The sequence below is a fragment of the Siphateles boraxobius genome, unplaced genomic scaffold (assembly GCF_051911475.1).
Source record: "Siphateles boraxobius isolate OS27281-9 unplaced genomic scaffold, OSU_SipBor_1 63, whole genome shotgun sequence".
In the NCBI taxonomy this organism is placed as follows: domain Eukaryota; kingdom Metazoa; phylum Chordata; class Actinopteri; order Cypriniformes; family Leuciscidae; genus Siphateles; species Siphateles boraxobius.
Genome location: NW_027509190.1, coordinates 1293450 through 1313645, shown reverse-complemented (window position 1 = coordinate 1313645; position 20196 = coordinate 1293450). Strand labels below are relative to the sequence as shown.

General features: G+C 40.2%; 1 long non-coding RNA gene and 4 other non-coding genes across 5 annotated transcripts in view; 4 read left to right on the top strand and 1 right to left on the bottom strand.

Moving 5' to 3' along the window:
• LOC143719415 (uncharacterized) overlaps positions 1-20196 on the bottom strand; it is a 694388-nt gene that overhangs the window by 503932 nt on the left and 170260 nt on the right. The window lies entirely within an intron of this gene.
• trnav-cac (transfer RNA valine (anticodon CAC)) lies at positions 376-448 on the top strand. The gene has a single exon. It is a non-coding gene; the product is annotated as a tRNA-Val (tRNA).
• trnav-aac (transfer RNA valine (anticodon AAC)) lies at positions 1839-1911 on the top strand. The gene has a single exon. It is a non-coding gene; the product is annotated as a tRNA-Val (tRNA).
• trnav-uac (transfer RNA valine (anticodon UAC)) lies at positions 2370-2442 on the top strand. The gene has a single exon. It is a non-coding gene; the product is annotated as a tRNA-Val (tRNA).
• Positions 10630-10701, top strand: trnad-guc (transfer RNA aspartic acid (anticodon GUC)). Its single transcript has one exon. It is a non-coding gene; the product is annotated as a tRNA-Asp (tRNA).

The window sequence follows — 20196 nt, the reverse complement described above, 5'->3', positions numbered from 1 at the left end:
CCGGTGGCCTAAAGGGCGAAAGGTCCTCGTTTCGAAACCGAGCAGAAACAGTGGTTGGATTCTGACAGAAAATTTAAACTGTTTGCCACACTAGGTGGGTGAAGCGCTCATTTCCTTTATATCAGTGGTCTCAAACTCAATTCCTGGAGGGCCACAGCTCTGCACAGTTTAGCTCCAACCAGCTCAAACTCACACCTGCAAGGAAGTTTCTAGCAATCCTGAAGACCTTGATTAGCTGAATCAGGTGTGCTTGATTAGGGTTGGAGCAAAACTGTGCAGAGCTCTGGCCCTCCAGGAATTGAGTTTGAGACCACTGCTTTATATGCTTTTTAATAAGCGTGCACCTAAAGATTTATGTCTGCAACCTGAAGATGTGTTTCCGTAGTGAAGTGGTTATCACGTTCGCCTCACACGCGAAAGGTCCCCAGTTCGAAACTGGGCGGAAACTGTGGGTGGTTTTTGCAAAAATTTCGTATGCGATTTTCTGTTGAGCAGGTCAGTACACTTGCAGGGATGTTTGTGGTTTAATCTTTTTAGAAAAGGACAAAAATAAAACAAATGACCATTGAGGTTTCCTGTACAGTAATATAAAATGTTCGGTCTGCCAACAAAATTAGCAGCATTTTGCCATGTTAAAAACACTGGGCAGTCTATAGTTTCAGTCGCTTTTGAACAAGCGTACGCTAGAAGCAGTGGGACTGACGTCCAAATCAAGTTTCTGTAGTGGGTGGTTATCACGTTCGCTTTACACGCAAAGGTCTTCAGTTCAAAACTGGGTGGAAACAAGTGGAGGCATGTTAAATATAAATGCTGCAATTCGATACAAAACCCTTACTTTTAAGACAGGTGAAGGCCATCGTACCCAGGAGCTGTAGGCAGACTGCCATGCCGAATGACCTATTTCTGTTGTTTGTGGAATTCACAGACTGTCACACTGCTTGCAGAGTAGATTATGGGAAGGAGCCATCTTCTAAAAAGCACATGTACCTCATCAATAGGTTTCTGTAGTGTAGTGTTCATCACGTTCGCCTAACACGCAAAAGGTCCTCTGTTCGAAACCGAGCAGAAACAGTGGTTGGATTCTGACAGAAAATTTAAACTTTTTGCCACGCTAGGTGGTAGCAGCGCTCCTTTCCTTTATATGCGTTTTAATAAGCGTGCACCTAAAGATTTATGTCTGCAACCTGAAGACGTGTTTGTAGTGTAGTGGTTATCACGTTCGCCTCACACGCGAACGGTCCCCAGTTCGAAACTGGGCGGAAACTGTGTGTGGTTTTCGCAAAAATTTCGTATGCGATTTTCTGTTGAGCAGGTCAGTACACTTGCAGGGATGTTTGTGGTTTAATCTCTTAGAAAAGGACAAAAATAAAACAAATGACCATTGAGGTTTCCTGTACAGTAATATAAAATGTTCAGTCTGCCAACAAAATTAGCAGCTTTTTGCCATGTTAAAAACACTGGGCAGTCTATAGTTTCAGTCGCTTTTGAACAAGCGTACCCTAGAAGCGGTGGGACTGACGTCCAAATCAAGTTTCGGAAGTGTAGTGGTTATCACGTTTGCTTTACACGCGACAGGTCCTCAGTTCAAAACTGGGCGGAAACAAGTGGATGCATTTTAAATATAAATGCTGCAATTCGCTACAAAACCCTTACTTTTGAGACAGGTGAAGGCCATCGTACCAAGGAGCTGTAGGCAGACTGCCATGCCGAATGACACTAGGTGGGTGCCGAATGACCTCTGTTCTGTTGTTTGTGGAATTTACAGACTGTCACACTGCCTGCAGGGCAGATTATGGGAAGGAGCCATCTTCTAAAAAGCACATCCGTCTTAATAATGGGTTTCTGTAGTGTAGTGGTCATCACATTCGCCTAACACGCGAAAGGTCCTCGGTTCGAAACCGAGCAGAAACAGTGGTTGGATTCTGACAGAAAATTTAAACTCTTTGCCACGCTAGGTGGGTGCAGTGCTCATTTCCTTTATATGCTTTTTAATAAGCGTGCACCTAAAGATTTATGTCTGCAACATGAGGACGTGTTTGTAGTGTAGTGGTTATCACGTTCGCCTCACACGCGAAAAGTCCCCAGTTTGAAACTGGGTGGAAACTGTGGGTGATTTTTGCAAAAATTTCGTATGCGATTTTCTGTTGAGCAGGTCAGTACACTTGCAGGGATGTTTGTGGTTTAATCTCTTAGAAAAGGACAAAAATAAAAAAATGACCATTGAAGTTTCCTGTCCAGTAATATAAAATGTTCGGTCTGCCAACAAAATTAGCAGCTTTTTGCCATGTTAAAAACACTGGGCAGTCTATAGTTTCAGTCGCTTTTGAACAAGCGTACGCTAGAAGCGGTGGGACTGACGTTCAAATCAAGTTTCCGTAGTGTAGTGGTTATCACGTTTGCTTTACACGTGAAAGGTCCTTAGTTCAAAACTGGGCGGAAACAAGTGGATGTGTTTTAAATATAAATGCTGCAATTCGCTACAAAACCCTTACTTTTGAGACAGGTGAAGGCCATCGTACCAAGGAGCTGTAGGCAGACTGCCATGCCGAATGACCTCTGTTCTGTTGTTTGCGGAATTCACAGACTGTCACACTGCTTGGAGAGCAGATTATGGGAAGGAGCCATCTTCTAAAAAGCACATGTGCCTCATCAATAGGTTTATGTAGTGTAGTGGTTATCACGTTCGCCTCACACGCGGAGGCCAGCCGCACGTAGGTGTAGAGCGCTGCTAGCCAATAGGAGCTGAGGAAATTACATGGAGGCGGGCCAGAAATAATACACAAAATTAGAGGTTCGATTCCCGTCTCGGCCACAAATACCAAATTACCATTCATTTTTTAATCTAGATACACTTTAAGTACGATTAACATATAATAAACAAACTTTGTGCACAAAATTAAAATAAAACTTGTAAGATTTGTTCTTGTGTAGGATGTACAAAATGTGCATTTATCTTAATAAACATTTACATTATAATAGGGTATAGCTATCTTTAATATAGAAAATATTTGAATGTGAATAATTGAAAAGAACATTTTGATAATGTTTTAGACCTTTATTTTTTAGAGATATTCACATAATATTTGTACAACTATGTACAGAGATCCAATATATATGAAATATAACCAATACACAACAAATAGTAAGTTTCTCATTTTATTTATAGTACATATTATATAAATCTGAAAAAGGTAATGTATTAAATACTTATAGATTAAACAACAACAACATTAATAATAAAAATAATAAAATCTAAAGTTCTGGAGAACACAGGAAAAAAAAGTAAAATTTTTTAAATTAAATAATTATGTGTAGAGTTTTAAAAGTTACAGTTATTAACATCTGAGCAAGATAAAATAATGCGAGTCAATAAAATAAACTTTAAAACATTAAAATACAATGTAAACAAGGACAAAACTTTTGGTAAAGTATTTTAATGAACAAATTGAAATTAGTAAACAACAATTATAATAAAATCTAAAGTTGTGGAGAGCACAGGAAAAACAAGATTTTTATTTTAAATTAAATAATTATGTACAGAGTTTAATTGTAAAAATAATTAACATTTAGTGTTTTTTAGGTCTGAGAAAGATAAAATAGCAATGCAAGTCAATAAATTAACTTTAAAAACAATAAAATACAGATTCAGATTAATTTATTTAATGACTTGTAGCTTTTATTTGTTTAGTTTTTATTGTATTTATATGATATTTGTATTTTTGTAATTGAATTTTTGCCATAAAAATAGCTTTGAATGCTGACATGGCATTAAATAAAATAATCTGAATCTGTATTTTATTGTTTTTTAAAGTTAATTTATTGACTTGCATTGTTATTTTATCTTTCTCAGACTTAAAAAAACTCTAAATGTTAATTATTTTTTACAATTAAACTCTGTACATAATTATTTAATTTAAAATAAAGATCTTGTTTTTTCCTGTGCTCTCCACAACTTTAAATTTTATTATAATTGTAGTTTACTAATTTCCATTTGTTCATTAAAATACTGTACCAAAAGTTTTGTCCTTGTTTACATTGTATTTTTTTTAAATAATTTAAAAAAAAATTTTTTTATAACTTTCATTTTTATTAAATTTTCACATGTATATCAACAAAATAATACAGTAAATGATACATAAAACAAAATAACAATAGTAATAACACTAACAATCTGTCTGGAGATGATGTGCTACACAGTCCACTGTTCTATTTGGCATTTGTTCAGTTTGTGTCACGTGTCATATAAATGTTCCATTTTTCCCAGTTCTTTTCAAAGACATTCTGTTTGACTCTCAAAAGGTATGTCAATTTTTCCATCTCAAAGATTTCCTGGACAATTTCCAACCACTGTTCCTGTTTTGGGATATTGATATTGAGCCAATTTCTTGTGACCGCTTTCTTACTGGATGCAAGTAATACTTTAGTCAAATACAGATCTTCTTTCCTTACAACCTCCTCAATATTCCCTAGGTACATCACTAGACAAGTGTTTGGGATTTCATATCCCAAAACATTTTTAACAACTAGGTGAACATTTTGCCAGTATGTCCCCATTTTTGTACAGTTCCAGAAGATGTGTGCATGGTCTGATTCCACATTCCCGCACAATCTCCAGCATTTTTGTTGTTTAGCGAGTTGCCTCGATTTTATTTTCGGTGTTATGGAATAGCGAACTAAGTTTTTCCAGCAGAACTCTCTCCATATTAAGGAACTTGTAGAAGTACATTGTGTCTCGCACATGCGATTCCATGCCTCCTCTTGTATCTGAATTTGTAGTTCTGCTTCCCATTTTGCTTTTATATAGAGTGTCGTATCCCCCCTACTCTCACCCAGGGCTTGATAGAAAGCAGAGATGAGCCGAGACCCCTTCTGTTTGTACAAGTCCACAATGACTCTAATCACCTTATTTGTCATTTCAAGTGGCTTTATCTCTTTTGTGAAATAGTCTCTTAACTTCATGTATCTATAAAAATCTTTGTTTTAGGTCGTATTTTGCCTTAAGATCTTTGAAGGTTGGAAATTCTCTACCTGTCGAAACTGTACATATTGCTGTCATACCTTTTTGTGCCCATTCTTTGAATACTGGATCATACATCCCCGGCTTAAAATTTGAGTCATACGCAAACCACTGCAATATGCACGTATCCCTCTTAAGTTTGTATTTTCTTACTACAGCACTCCATATTTCTAGTGTAAATGCTATTATTGGGTTCATAGCGTGCCTTAAAGCACCTATCAAATGTTCATCCCCGACCAGTATCTGGGTCGGATAGCCCTGTATGCCCTTTTCTATTTCGTTCCATTTAGACTCATAGTCAGGACTACACCAACAGGCCAGAGGTCTGAGCTGAGCTGCATAAAAATATTCTATACGATTAGGTAAAGCCATTCCACCCTTACTTCTAGGTAGTCGGAGTGTATTAAGTTTTATTCTTGGTTTTTTACCATTCCAAATGAATCTGGAGATCATCTTGTCCCAAGCAATACATTTGTTTTGGGGGATATTAATTGGAAGAGATTGAAATAAATATAACAGTTTAGGTAGAATATTCATTTTGACAGCTTGTATTCTAGCACTAAAGCCTAACTGAAGGGTAGACCACCTTTCAATATATTTTTGGATGTTTTCCTCAATTTCACTATAGTTGTTTTCGTACATATCACTAAGGGTTTTAGTAAGAGTTACTCCAAGGTACTTCATTGTTTTAGAATTCCATTCCAAATTATATTTGTCCTCTCTTATTTGTCGGGCTGGAGAATAATTTAGAGAGAGAATCTGTGTTTTTGATATATTCAGTTTATATCCTGAATAGTATTCATACTTTTCCAGTTAATACATTAGGTGTGGGAAACATATATCTGGTTGTTGCAGGAAAATAATGACATCATCCGCGAAAAGGCCAATTACATGTTCTGTTCCCCCTATATTAACACCCAGCAGTTCCCCATTCTGCCGTATTGCCTGCGCTAAAGGCTCAGCATATAAAGCAAAAAGAGTAGGAGACAGACAACAACCCTGTCTTGTCCCCCTCTCCAGCTGGATTGTATTGGACAGGCTTCCATTCACTCTGATCCTCGCTGTGGGCTCTTGATAAATAGTTTTGATACATTGAATTACGCCGTCGTTGAAGCCAAATCTCTTTATTGCCTCATATAAGAATAACCAACTAACACTATCAAATGCCTTTTCGCCGTCTAAACTTACAAGAATTGTACTTATACCACTTTTTCGAGCGTTATCTAAAATATGAAGGGTTCTTCTAATATTATCGTGCGTTTGGCGTCCTTTAATGAACCCAGTTTGATCCTCGTCGATCAAATCTGGAATGAAGGCCTCTAATCTTTTACATATAATTGATGTAAATAGTTTGCAGTCTACATTTAGAAGTGAAATTGGCCTATAATTTTTGCAGTTCTTTTTATCTTTGCCTTCTTTAGGTAGAACTGTAATGATTGCTTCCTTCCACGATGGGGGGGCCCAACCTTTATTAAGAGTCCAGTTAAAACAGGGCAGAAGCAAAGGTTTTAGCTCCTTCTGAAAGGCCTTGTACCATTCCGGTGGAAAACCATCGTTACCTGGAGATTTACTAGCCTTTAGCCTAGTTATTGCAGCTCCCAGCTCCTTAACTGTGAGTTGTGACATAATAGTTTCATTCTGTGTCTTACCAATAGACGGCAGATCAAGTGAGTCTAGAAAGCCCCTTATTGTTTTTTCATCTGCTGATAGAGGTTTAGAATAGAGCTTCTTGTAGTAATCTTCAAATATTCTTTCAATTTCATCTGGGTCATGTGATATTTGGTTGGTTTGAGGGTTCCTAATTTTATGAATCGTGTTAACTGCCTGTAGTTTCCGTAAGCGCCTAGCTAAAAGTCTTGTTGCTTTTGTGACTGATTCGTAGTAGGTCTGCTTTACAAATCTTGCCCTATTTTCTATATCTGTCCTGAGTATCTCACATACCCCTTATTATTCAAGATACCCACATTTACCCTCCAGACAGTGTTTATTTTCCTATTATTGAGGTGTATTGTCAAGCTGATCCCACTGTGGTCTGATACATCCGCCACAACAATTTTACTCTCTGTTACCCTGTGGCATTCAATTGCATTGATTAAAAAGTAGTCGATTCGGGAACAGACAGAATGAGGTGCTGAGTAGTGTGTATAATCCCTTTCTTGTGGGTGAAGTTCTCTCCATACGTCAATTAGTCCCATTTCCTGGACTAATGTATTAATAAACTTGGTTAAATACATCTTACTTCCTTTTCGGCTTGTTGTATCTAAGTTATGGTTCATGACCACATTATAGTCTCCTCCACATATCAAAATACCTTCAGTTTTATAGCAATAGTGTTAAACAGAGCTCTGAGAAAACATTTGGTACCTCTGGGGGGGCATATACATTGACCAGTGTCACCATTCTGTTTTCTAGCTTCCCTTTAATTAGTACATATCTCCCTTCAGTGTCCCGAACTTCTTTAAGGCATTCAAATTGAACCGTATTTGTGATGAGAATAGCTACTCCCCTCCTCCGTCCAGGTTTGTACGAACTGTAAAATTTATTCCTAAATCCAAAGCGTTTTAGCTTTTCGTGTTCTTTTTGGGGCAGATGGGTTTCTTGTAGAAATAGTACCTGAGCCCTTTCTTTCTTTAGTTTAGCCAGAACCTTACTTCTTTTACTTGGATTATTCATCCCATTGACATTAAGTGACACTAGTTTTATATTGTTATATGGCATTTAAGTGATCCAAACCCATGTTACATTCATTCACCTCCAGACAGCTTAAAACTGCACAGACCTGAACATCTGGACAACTTGTGCTAACTAAAAAGAACAAAAAGGAAACAATTAACCTCCAAGATAGGGTGAGCCTTTGCCACCCTAAGTCCCCATTGGTAGGCAGAGGGGGGAGCCTCCTCCGGGAGGGCCCCTCACTAGTTGTGGAAACCCTCGTTTCACACATCTTAGTAGTCCAACGTCGTCCGATAGCGTTTATTTTATTCCTATTGAAGTCGTCAGCATTAGTCTTAAGTATTTTGGCCCCCCTTCACCAGCGTTAAAGTTAAATAGAGATATAAAAATATATATATATATATATAAAATATTAAAAAAATAATAATAAAAATATATATACACACATACATACATACATACATATATATATATATATATATATATATACATATACATACATACACACATACATACATACATAAATAACTGAATAACTAAATAAAAATAGAATAAAATAAAAAAATTGAATAGAATAAAGTGAAACGAGATATCACTCAAAATTGTAGTAAAGTTGCTTTTCATGTAGTATCAATAAGATAGTCTCAAGGGTGGCGTAAGAATATGCATAGAAAGATTTAAAGCTCACCTCACAGGCAAAAGTGATGTAATAGTCGTTTAACGTTAACTTCTCACAGCTGGTTTCATTAAGGGCCAAGAAAGTTTCACATACCCTGACAAAATAGGGAATGGAAATTAGTTAGAGGGGGACCGCCCAAACTCCTGTAGTCTTTCCCTTGCACGGATCGCTGTGTCCTCAGCGCTCCTCACTCCGGCTCGCTGCGATGTCAGGGCCTGAAGAAACTGCTCCACCTTCCGGTTCGGATTCGCGGTGCTGCGGCCAGGTGTCTCCACCGAGTACCCTCTCTTCCTCAGCTCCTGCGCTGCTTCTTGTGCACTCTCGTAAATACGTGGTCCAGATTCCCAGTGGATGCGTATCTTATCCAGCGGTGTCTGGAATCGTATTCCCTTCTCTTTCAAAAGCCTCTTTATTCCCGCATACGCCTTGCGCTTCTAAACGATCTCCGTAGCATAATCATGGTCAAACATCAGGCGTCGTCCATCAATCATTATTTTCTTTCCCCAGGCTTTTTTCAGTACCGTTTCTTTGGTGGTAAACTCCAGATAATGTACCACTATGGACCTGGGTGGCTCATTCTGCTCTGGTTTGCGAGCTAATGCTCTATGGGCACGTTGAAACCGCAAGCTAGCGTCCGCTGTCAGTTCAAGTTCGCTTTTCAAAAGGTGCTCCACAAAATCAGACACGAGGTTGCCTTCCTTACCTTAAGGTACGCCATAGATGCGAATGTTGTTCCGCCTATTCCGACCCTCTAAATCAGTCAATTTTTCCTGCATTATTTTCTGTTTTTCCATGGACTTAATGAGCGCCTCCTTCATAGCCGTACTAGCCAACTCGGTCTCGTTGATCCGCGTTTCCGCTTCATTCAGCCTGGCTTCATTTGCCTGTGTCTGGGCGGAATTAGCGGAAAGTTTTTGGTAAATTTCCTGCTTAAGCTCTTTGAGTTCGTTTTTCATGTCTTCCTTGAGTTCTGCTTTGAGACTATTTAGATCCGCTTTGTGTTCGGTCCTGAAGTCGCGTATTTCTTTACTGATACTTCGAAGCACTGAGCACATGTCTCCCGCGGGGTTACCGTCGGGGCTCTGAGCGTCGTCCATCTATGGTTTATTCTTCCTTTTCTGTGCGTCACGTTTCTTTTGACTTCTAGTCATCGCTCCCCTATTCATTCCAAAATAAAATTACTACGAGTTGTTTGCATTTAGTGAATTCAGGGGGGCTAATTCGAACTTGCTATCGGGAGCTCAAGATCACACAGCCATCTTGTCTCTCAGTCCACCCGGAAGCCTGTTTACATTGTATTTTAATGTTTTTAAAGTTTATTTTATTAACTTGCATTATTTTATCTTGCTCAGATGTGTAAACACTAAATGTTAATAACTGTAACTTCTAAAACTCTACACATAATTATTTAATTTAAAATATTTTTCTTTTTTTTCCTGTGTTTTCCAAAACTTTAGATTTTATTATTTTTATTATTAATGGTGTTGTTGTTTAATCTATAAGTATTTAATACATTACCTTTTTCAGATTTATATAATATGTACTATAAATAAAATGAGAAACTTACTATTTGGTGTGTATTGGTTATATTTCATATATATTGGATTTCTGTGAATATCTCTAAAAAATAAAGGTCTAAAACATTATCAAATTGTTCTTTTCAATTATTCACATTCAAATATTTTCTATATTAAAGATAGCTACCCTATTATAATGTAAATATTTATTAAGATAAATGCACATTTTGTACATCCTACACAAGAACAAATCTTACGAGTTATATTTTATTTTTGTGCACAAAGTTTGTTTATTATATGTTAATCGTACTTAACGTGTATCTAGATAAAAATATGAATGGTAATTTTATGGCATTTGTGGCCGAGGCGGGAATCGAACCTCTAATTTTGTGTATTATTTCTGGCTCTCCTCCATGTAATTTCCTCAGCTCCTTATTGGCTAGCAGCACTCTACACCTACGTGCGGCTGGCCACTGCTTGGAAGGCAGCTATGCTCACCACTATACCAACAACGCAGGCCTTTGAAAGTAGACTGGAAGCCCGGTTGTACGGTCAGCAAGAATGCTCGTAATCAAGGTCTTTAATTTAAAAATGTGACACGTTTTATACAGACACTTCATATTTAAATGGTATTAGATCATTTTTTTGGATTCACTGGCTTCTGTGAAGCGTTGAGCTAAAATGACGCATGAAGCCGTTCCTGGAAGTAGCGCTGATTGGGGACAACTACCTGTCTCTGCAACTCCTCGTTAGTATAGTGGAAAGTATCTCTGCCTGTCACGCGGAAGACCGGGGTTCGATTCCCCGATGGGGAGATCCAGTCCTTTACTGCTGCCAAAAGACCTTAACAAAAGTTTTGCTCCAGCAAACAAGTTACAGGAGAAGTTGGCAAGGGCCCCCGGAGGACTGTTTTAAAGACAGCTTGAGAAAAATGCAATGTGCTGGCCGGGAATCGAACCCATACAGCAAGAATGGACTGACCCAGGAATCGAACCCATACAGCAAGAATGCTCGTAATCAAGGTCTTTAATTTAAAAATGTGATGCGTTGGCCAGGAATCAAACCCGGGTCAACTGCTTGGAAGGTAGCTATGCTCACCACTATACCACCAACGCAGGCCTTTGAACGTAGACTGGAAGCCCACTTGTGCGGTCAGCAAAAATTTTCGCAATACATTAGCAGCTGGCAGGTGCAGATGAACTAAAACTCTCTTTCTTTGGACCTGGCACTTAAAAAAATTGCATGAACTTATTGACCTGACCTACCAGGCACAATATTAAAAAACAAGGTCTCTAATTTAATAATGTAACACGTTTTATACAGACACTTCATATTTAAACGGTATTAGATTATTTTTTGGATTCACTGGCTTCTGTGAAGCGTTGAGCTAAAATGACGCATGACGCCGTTCCTGGAAGTCGAGCTGATCGGATACAACTACCCGTCTCTGCAACTCCTCATCATCCTCATTAGTATAGTGGAAAGTGTCTCCACCTGTCACGCGAAAGACCAGGGGCCTCATGTACAAAGACTTGCGTTGAATTCATACTAAAACATTGCGTACGGACAAAGCTGTAAATGTGCGTACGCACAAAAAAAAACAGATGTATGAATCTCTGCGTACGAAGGTTCCCACGCATATTCTCTTTGTACATCCCAATTAACGTAAAATTGAGCGCACATGCACGAGCACAACGCCCCACCCAGTCTCCTCCCTCAATTAAATCATTTAAATATGGTAATTAGTCCAATTTGGAAAAAGAAACCTGCAAGAACATGGCTAAAGCAAGCAAGAAACGAAATTTCACTGAAAATGAATTAGAGGTCCTACTATTAGAGGTAGAAACAAGAAAAAATATTTTATTTGGAACTTTGTCCTCTGGAATGAATAACAAAAGAAAGAAAAAAGAGTGGGAGAGTTTGTCTGATGCCGTCAACGCGGTGGGATCTGAGAGTCGCACTGTAAATGAACTGAAGAAGAAATGGTCTGACATAAAGGTGGAAGTTAAGCGGAGAACTGCTGCGCACCGCCACAGTGTGGGCAGAACAGGCGGTGGTACAGGGGCCGATGAACTTTCACCCTTTGATCAGAGAGTTGCCTCTATTGTAGGAGACACGTTAATCTCTGGAATCGTATCCGTTGATGTGGGAGACTCGGATATACTGCAGGACTGCCAGCAAGGTAACTAATGTAAAATGTATTTCCTTAACTTTGATACATATAGCCTACCAGCCACCATTTTAATTTTAAAATGCATGCAATGTAGCAAAAAGTACACCAGAGATTTTTCGTATCCACTGCTTTTATTGCAAATGCGTGTACCCATTAATAAGGAACCGATTCAAATTACTGTTAACATGTGGCTGTGTTTATTTGGACTTAGGAACCGCAGGAACAACAGCAGGAACGTCCACTGGCACGCACTCAGAGTCCGCACCACCAGAGTCTGCACCACCCGAGCAGCCAGAGCCCATTCAGTCCAGCGTCTCCGGTGTCTTTAATGCTCCCCCCAGTGCTGAAGCCCGACCATCTGGCCGCGTCTTGACGCATGCTGTTCTGGAGTCACAACAGCAAATTGTTAGGGCCATTGGAGAAATTAACAGTCACCTGAAAAATGTCACTGACGCACTCACAGAAATAAGCCATTCATTAAAGGAATTGGTGAAAAAATGAACTTTGTGTCTGAGTACCATTTATATTGTCGCAATTACACGTTGACGGGCCTGAATGGCTTGTTGATTGTGCTGCACATATACTGGTCCTGGGTCAGAGTCATGTGGCAGTGCTGCCACCTCACCAAGGGGTATGCCATGCCTGTGCGCGACATTGTGCAGCACTCCACAGGCCAGTATGATGTGGCAAACCTTGTCAGGGCGGTATAACGCCACCGACATTTCAGCTGCCCAATCGCCCGCTCCACAACTGACCGAGTGCGAGAATGGGCATCATTGTATCTGCGCTCTCGGTCAGTTTGTGGGTTGGTGAGGGGGGTTAACAGCCACGTCTTTAGTGGATAACCACTGTCTCCTGATGGGCAGTTGAATAATAACACACAAAAATTAAACTTTTAGATAGAACCATACATTTAAATGCATAACTTACCAAGTAGCCACCCATTGCGCACCCTGCCAGCTTGGAGTCTCATCCCAACCATGCTATTTGTAAGGATATATGAATCATGGGTTGCCCCAGGCCACCTTGCCACAATATTTGTTAGGCGCATTTGTGCATCACATATAATCTGCACATTTATTGAATGAAAATGTTTCCGATTCACATATACAAAATCTTCTTCAGATGGCGCCTTTATAGCAATATGTGTGCAGTCGATCGCTCCGATTACATTAGGAAAACCGGCTATCGCAGCAAATTGCGCTTTAATGTTTGGCTGGTCACCTGCATCGTATGGGAACGTTATATACCTGGTAGACAAGCGGATGATCCCGTCCCATACAGCTGGCATTGCACGGCTCAAACACGACTGGCTTATTCCTGAGCGGTCTGCCAGTTCTCTTTGGAAAGAACCAGTTGCCAGGAAACCAAGTGTAGTAAGCACCTGTAAAGGAACGGGCAATGCGTGGCTCCTCACTGTCTCTCTTTCCAAATTCGGACCCAACTCAGCTCAGAGTTCCAAGAGTATAGGCCGTGGAAATCTGAAACGGCTGATAAGCCAGTCATCATCGTGGGCCAGAAAATCATTGTGGTCCCTAAAAACTCGTTCTCTCCGTATTCGTCCATTGAAAATGTCCTCTAATAAAGCCAACGCTGCCATTGCTAGACGGGTTGTATCAATTTGAACATGCTTTATATATGTTCTTACTTAATTGCATAATTAATAAAATATTTTAATAAGACTTGTGTGACAATAATATGTCAAATAATTGATCAATTACAAATTATAAGCAATATCTGACAGCTGGTGGTGCGATAGAACAATTCGTAGTGTAATGTTTGCCACTTCACTTTATTGCCTCTATGAGTCGCCAACGGACAAAAACTATGAGAAATGTACGTACGCCAGACATGAGATCGGCGTGGAGGAACGCACATTCTCGCGTTAATTTCACTGTTAGTACATCTGGCCGTGAACGTGAAAGCTGACGTACGCCGTGTTTTTGTGCGTACGCAGTGTTGATACATGAGGCCCCAGGTTTCGATTCCCCGACGGGGAGATCCAGTCCTTTACTGCTGGCAAAAGACCTTAACAAAAGTTTTGCTCCAGCAAACAAGTTACAGGAGAAGTTGGCAAGGGGACCCGGACGACTGTTTTAAAGACAGCTTGAGAAAAATGCAATGCGTTGGCCGGGAATCGAACCCATACAGCAAGAATGGACAGACCCAGGAATCCAACCCATGCAGCGAGAATGCTCGTAATCAAGGTCTTTAATTTAAAAATGTGATGCGTTGGCCAAGAATCAAACCCAGGTCAACTGCTTGGAAGGTAGCTATGCTCAACACTATACCACCAACGCAGGTATTTGAACGTAGACTGGAAGCCCGGTTGTGCGGTCAGCAAGAATTTTCGCAATACATTAGCAGCTGGCAGGTGCAGATGAACTGAAACTCTCTTTGTTTGGACCTGGCACTTAAAAAAATTGCATGAACTTATTGACCTGACCTACCAGGCACCATATTAAAAAACAAGGTCTCTAATTTAATAATGTAACACGTTTTATACAGACACTTCAAACGGTATTAGATTATTTTTTGGATTCACTGGCTTCTGTGAAGCGTTGAGCTAAAATGACGCATGACGCCGTTCCTGGAAGTTGAGCTGATCGGATACAACTACCTGTCTTTGCAACTCCTCATTAGTATAGTGGAAAGTATCTTCGCCTGTCATGCGCAAGACCGGGGTTCGATTCCCCGACGGGGAGATCCAGTCCTTTACTGCTGCCAAAAGACCTTAACAAAAGTTTCGCTCCAGCAAACAAGTTACAGGAGAAGTTGGCAAGGGGACCCGGATGACTGTTTTAAAGACAGCTTGAGAAAAATGCAATGCGTTGGCTGGGAATCGAACCCATACAGCAAGAATGGACAGACCCAGGAATCGAACCCATACAGCAAGAATCCTCGTAATCAAGGTCTTTAATTTAAAAATGTGATGCGTTGGCCAGGAATCAAAACCAGGTCAACTGCTTGGAAGGTAGCTATGCTCAACACTATACCACCAACGCAGGCATTTGAACGTAGACTGGAAGCCCGGTTGTGAGGTCAGCAAGAATTTTCGCAATACATTAGCAGCTGGCAGGTGCAGATGAATTTGAAACTCTCTTGGTTTGGACCTGGCACTTAAAAAATGGTTAAGCTTAACTTCCCTTAACTTTTCCTATTCATTCTCTATGGTAGTGCTTAACACTACGGATGCAATATACCTTTGGCCAAACGTAGACTTCCTGGCGCTGTTTCGCTTTTCTGTGGCGGGGAATTTAAAAAGCGTAGTGTCATCTGTCAATCAATCATTCGCAGTGGAGGGGGGAGACCCGTTTTACGATCAGAATCAGAATCAGAATCAGAAAGAGCTTTATTGCCAAGTGTGCTTGCACACACAAGGAATTTGTTTTGGTACTGAGGCTTCCAGTGGACATATACAAATACAAATACAACATGAAACATAATACTACAAATTATAAGAATAAAAAATAAAAATATAAATATATGAGAATAAAACTATCACAGTTGGGTTTAGTCAGAATAGACATTTTCAGATTTACAGATTATGAACCTATTTACAGTGTTTTGAATATTATAAATAAATAAATCTACATATAAGTATCACCTGAGTTGTAGGATATTGCACTAAACAGTGGGAGTATTGCACTTACAGGCATATGCCTTGGGAGGAGTGTTAACTGTTCAGGAGTGAAATGGCCTGTGGGAAGAAACTGTTCCTGTGCCGAGATGTTCTTGTGGCCAGTGATCTGAGTCTCCGTCTTGACGGTAACAGTTCGAACAGGTGGTGTCCAGGGTGAGTGGAGTCTGTGATGATTTTACCTGGTCTCTTCCTCACTCTGGAAGAGTACCGGTCCTGGAGGTTTGGCAGGGGGGCACCAATGATCCTCTCCGCAGTCCGGACTGTCCGTTGTAGTCTCCTGATGTCTGATTTGGTAGCTGAACCAAACCAGACAGTGATGGAAGCGCACAAGACAGACTCAATGACGGCTGAGTAGAACTGAATCAGCAGATCCTGTGGCAGGTTGAACTTCCTCAGCTGGCGAAGGAAGTACAGTCTCTGCTGGGCCTTTTTCACAGTGGAGTCAATGTGATTGTCCCACTTCAGGTCCTGAGAGATGATAGTGCCCAGGAACCTGAATGACTCCACTGCTTCCACAGTGCTGTTCATGATGGTGAGTGGGGGGAGTGCTGAGCTGTTCCTCCTGAAGTCCACGATCATCTCCACTGTTTTGAGCGTGTTCAGCTCAAGGTTGTTATAACTGCACCAGGCAGCCAGCTGTTCAACCTCCAGTCTGTAAGCAGACTCGTCACCGTTTTTGATGAGACCGATGACATTGGTGTCGTCTGCAAATTTCAGGAGCTTGACAGTGGGGTCTTTAGAAGTGCAGTCATTAGTGTACAGGGAGAAGAGCAGTGGGGAGAGAACGCACCCTTGGGGGGCTCCGGTGCTGATTGTGAGTGTCTTGGATGTGTGTTTCCCCAGTCTCACTCGCTGCTGCCGGTCCGTCAGGAAGCTGGTGATCCACTGACAGATCGAGGATGGTATGGAGAGCTGGGTCAGTTTGGCTGTGAGAAGACCAGGCATGATGTAATTGAAGGCCGAACTGAAGTCCACAAAGAGGATCCTTGCATAAGTCCCTGGTCTGTCGAGATGTTGCAGGATATAGTGCAGTCCCATGTTAACTGCATCATCCACAGACCTGTTTGCTCTGTAAGCAAACTGAAAGGGATCCAGCAGGGGTCCAGTGATGTCCTTCAGGTGGGCCAGCACCAGTCTTTCAAACGACTTCATGACCACAGACGTGAGAGCGACAGGTCTGTAGTCATTAAGTCCAGTGATTTTGGGTTTTTTGGGGACAGGAATGATAGTGGAGCGTTTGAAGCAGCAGGGAACTTCACACTGCTCCAATGATCTGTTGAAGATCTGCGTGAAGACTAGGGCCAGTTGGTCAGCGCAGGCTTTTAAACAAGCAGATGAGATGCCGTCTGGGCCTGAATCTTTCCTAGTCTTCTGTTTTTTGAAGACTCGGCTCACGTCCTCCACACAGACCTTAAGCTCAGGTTGGATGGCAGGAGGGGGGAGTGATAATTGGAGTGCAGGAGGTGATGGTGAATGTGTGAAGTGCAGATCAGACCGGGTGTGTGTTGTGAATGAGGGCTTTTCAAACCGGCAGTAAAATGAATTTAAATCGTCAGCCAGGTGTTGATTGTCCACAGATCGAGGGGATGGTGACTTGTAGTTGGTGATGTTCCTCAGGCCATTCCAGACTGATGATGGGTCGTTGGATGAAAACTGTTTTTTCAGTTTATCAGAGTAGTTCCTTTTAGCAACTCTGATCTCCTTTGTCAATCTGTTTCTGGCCTGGTTATACAAGATTTTATCCCCACTTCTGTAAGCATCCTCTTTGGCATGACGAAGGTGTTTGAGTTTCCCAGTAAACCATGGTTTATCATTAGTGAATGATAAGAATGTCCTGGTAGGAATGCATGTATCCTCACAGAAACTTATATATGATGTTACAGTATCTGTGAGCTCATCCAGATCATTGGTAGCAGCTTCAAAAACAGTCCGATCAGTGCAATCAAAGCAGGCCTGTAGATTCTGCTCTGCTTCATTAGTCCCATTAGTAATCTTTTTACAGTCCTTATTCCAGGTTTAGCTGATTTCAGTTTCTGCCTGTAGGTCGGTATGAGATGAACCAAACAGTGATCAGAGAGCCCCAAAGCTGCCCGTGGGACGGAGTGATACGCATTTCTTATTGTGGTGTAACAGTGGTCCAGTATATTACTGTCTCTGGTGGGACATGTAACGTGCTGTCTGTATTTTGGTAGTTCATGGGAAAGATTTGCTTTGTTAAAATCCCCAAGAATGATTAAAAGAGAGTCTGGGTACCTTTGTTCCGTTTCAGATATTTGTTCAGCCAGCTGTTGTAGCGGCACGCTCACGCACGCGTCTGGAGGGATGTAAACATTCACGAGAATGAAAGAGGAAAATTCCCGAGGCGAGTAGAAGGGTTTACAGTTTATGAAATGTGCCTCTAAATTAGGAGAGCACATCTTCTTCAGTGTTGTTACATCTGAACACCAACTTTCGTTAATGTAGAAACACAATCCACCACCTCTCGTTTTCCCCATTAGCTCCGCGATGCGATCCGCTCGGAACAGCTGGAAGCCCGGCAGATGTATTGCGTTGTCCGGTATGGCTTCACTCAGCCAGGTTTCAGTGAAGCACAAAGCAGCAGAGTTTAAAAAATCCTTGTTAGTGTGGGTGAGGAGAAGTAGTTCATCCGTTTTGTTAGGAAGGGATCGGAGATTCGTGAGATGAATACTGGCGGAGTTTAACCAGCGCGCCGGCTCGCTTCCCGCGTTTGCGTCTGAACGTTTGAACAACACCGCTGCCCCTCCGACGAGAATGTCCAGCAAAACGTCTGATTAATCAAAAGCTGTAGAAAAGGTTTCTGGTGTGTGTTTCCTAATTTCCAGTAGTTCGTCTTTAGTTAAACTGATAGGAAAAGAATGACTAAACGCAGAACAAACGAACAAAAACAACACAATAGCTGGAGAGCTCCACACCGAGGCAGCCATCCGCGGCGCCATCTTGGATTTTGTGCCAATATCGGAGAGATATTTGTTTACCAACTTGTTAGGAAACTTGTTTTGTTTTGTTACTGTCTAAACTACCTTACCTGCAGACAGATTTTAACTCAGGTAACTGCATTTACATCATTATTCAAATATTTTATCATTTAAATTGCATGTATATTATCATGTAATCGTATTGTTATCGTGTTGAATGGTTTGTGACGTTAAGAAACAGCAAACCAAACTCCTGGGTTTAAATACAGCTGTTATTTTACAATGGTATCTTTGTTTGTAAAGGTGAATGTTTCATCATTGATTTCATCATTGAATGTTTCATTATATGATGCACTCAAATAATATGTTTAAAATATGTTAAAAGTGAAGTAAGATGTAATGTGCAGTAGTATGGAGGACCAAACCTGCAGAATTTAAAAAATGAATAAATAAATGAATAAATAGATAAATAAATAAATATGATAATAGGAAAATAAATAAATGAATCAACGACTATAATAAAATAAATATCATTAATTTTTAATCAAATGTATTTTTGTATTATTTGTCCCCTAATTAATTATTATTTGCTTTTATATTTTAATGTATTTTTATTGTTTTAAATTAATTTTTTCCATTTATTCTTATATTTATTTATGCATTCATTTATTTTGATATGCATTTATTCCAATATGTATTTATTTCCACATTTATTTATTTTTAACCTTTATTTATTTACATTTTCTTTCATTCTTTTTATATTTATTCTTACATGTCTTTGCCGTGCATAATAATAATGTGGGTTGGTCTTGCTTACCAAATATAAAAATGAATTACAGAATAAATAAAAGTTAAAAAATATTTTGTATGTAAAAATGTAAAAAAGAAAATAAATTAAGGAAAAAAACTACAATTTATTCTTTGATTAAGAATAAATCATATTTATTTTATCAATCCATTTAATCCTTTATTTATTTTCCTATTATCACATATTATCACCTATTATCTTTTTATTCATTTACATATTTATTTATTCATTTTTAATTTCTGCAGGTTCGGTCCTCCTATTGTCACCGATTCATTCATCAATGACACCACTTCATCAATCGCAACTCAGCGCACCTGGTCTCGCTCAACATCCCCGAAATTCTAATCGCTTCCACCTGCTCATCATCATTACACACCTTGTTGCACACCATTCATAAGCTTCAGTCTCCTCTCACTCAGCGTCCGGTCTCGTCTATCCGTTACCTGTGACTCACTGGTTCCTTGTGTTCATTGCCTGGTTCCAGTTATTGCCTGACTTCAAGTGGTTTTCACTCCATGCTAATGTCCTATTTATATCTCCTCTGCGGCGGCCGTGAATTGGGTTTCTTGATACTCACGATCACCTTCCTGTGTTTCACCTGCACTGATCTACGACTGTTCAAGTGTCCTTCAGTAAGATCCAGCTGATCAAGTCGAGCTCTTTCTGTATCACTCCTGTTCACGGAATCCTCTGGGACTTGGGAATTAGCCTTTCGCCGAGCCCCGCCCCCCTTAGTTACTGTTGCTACGA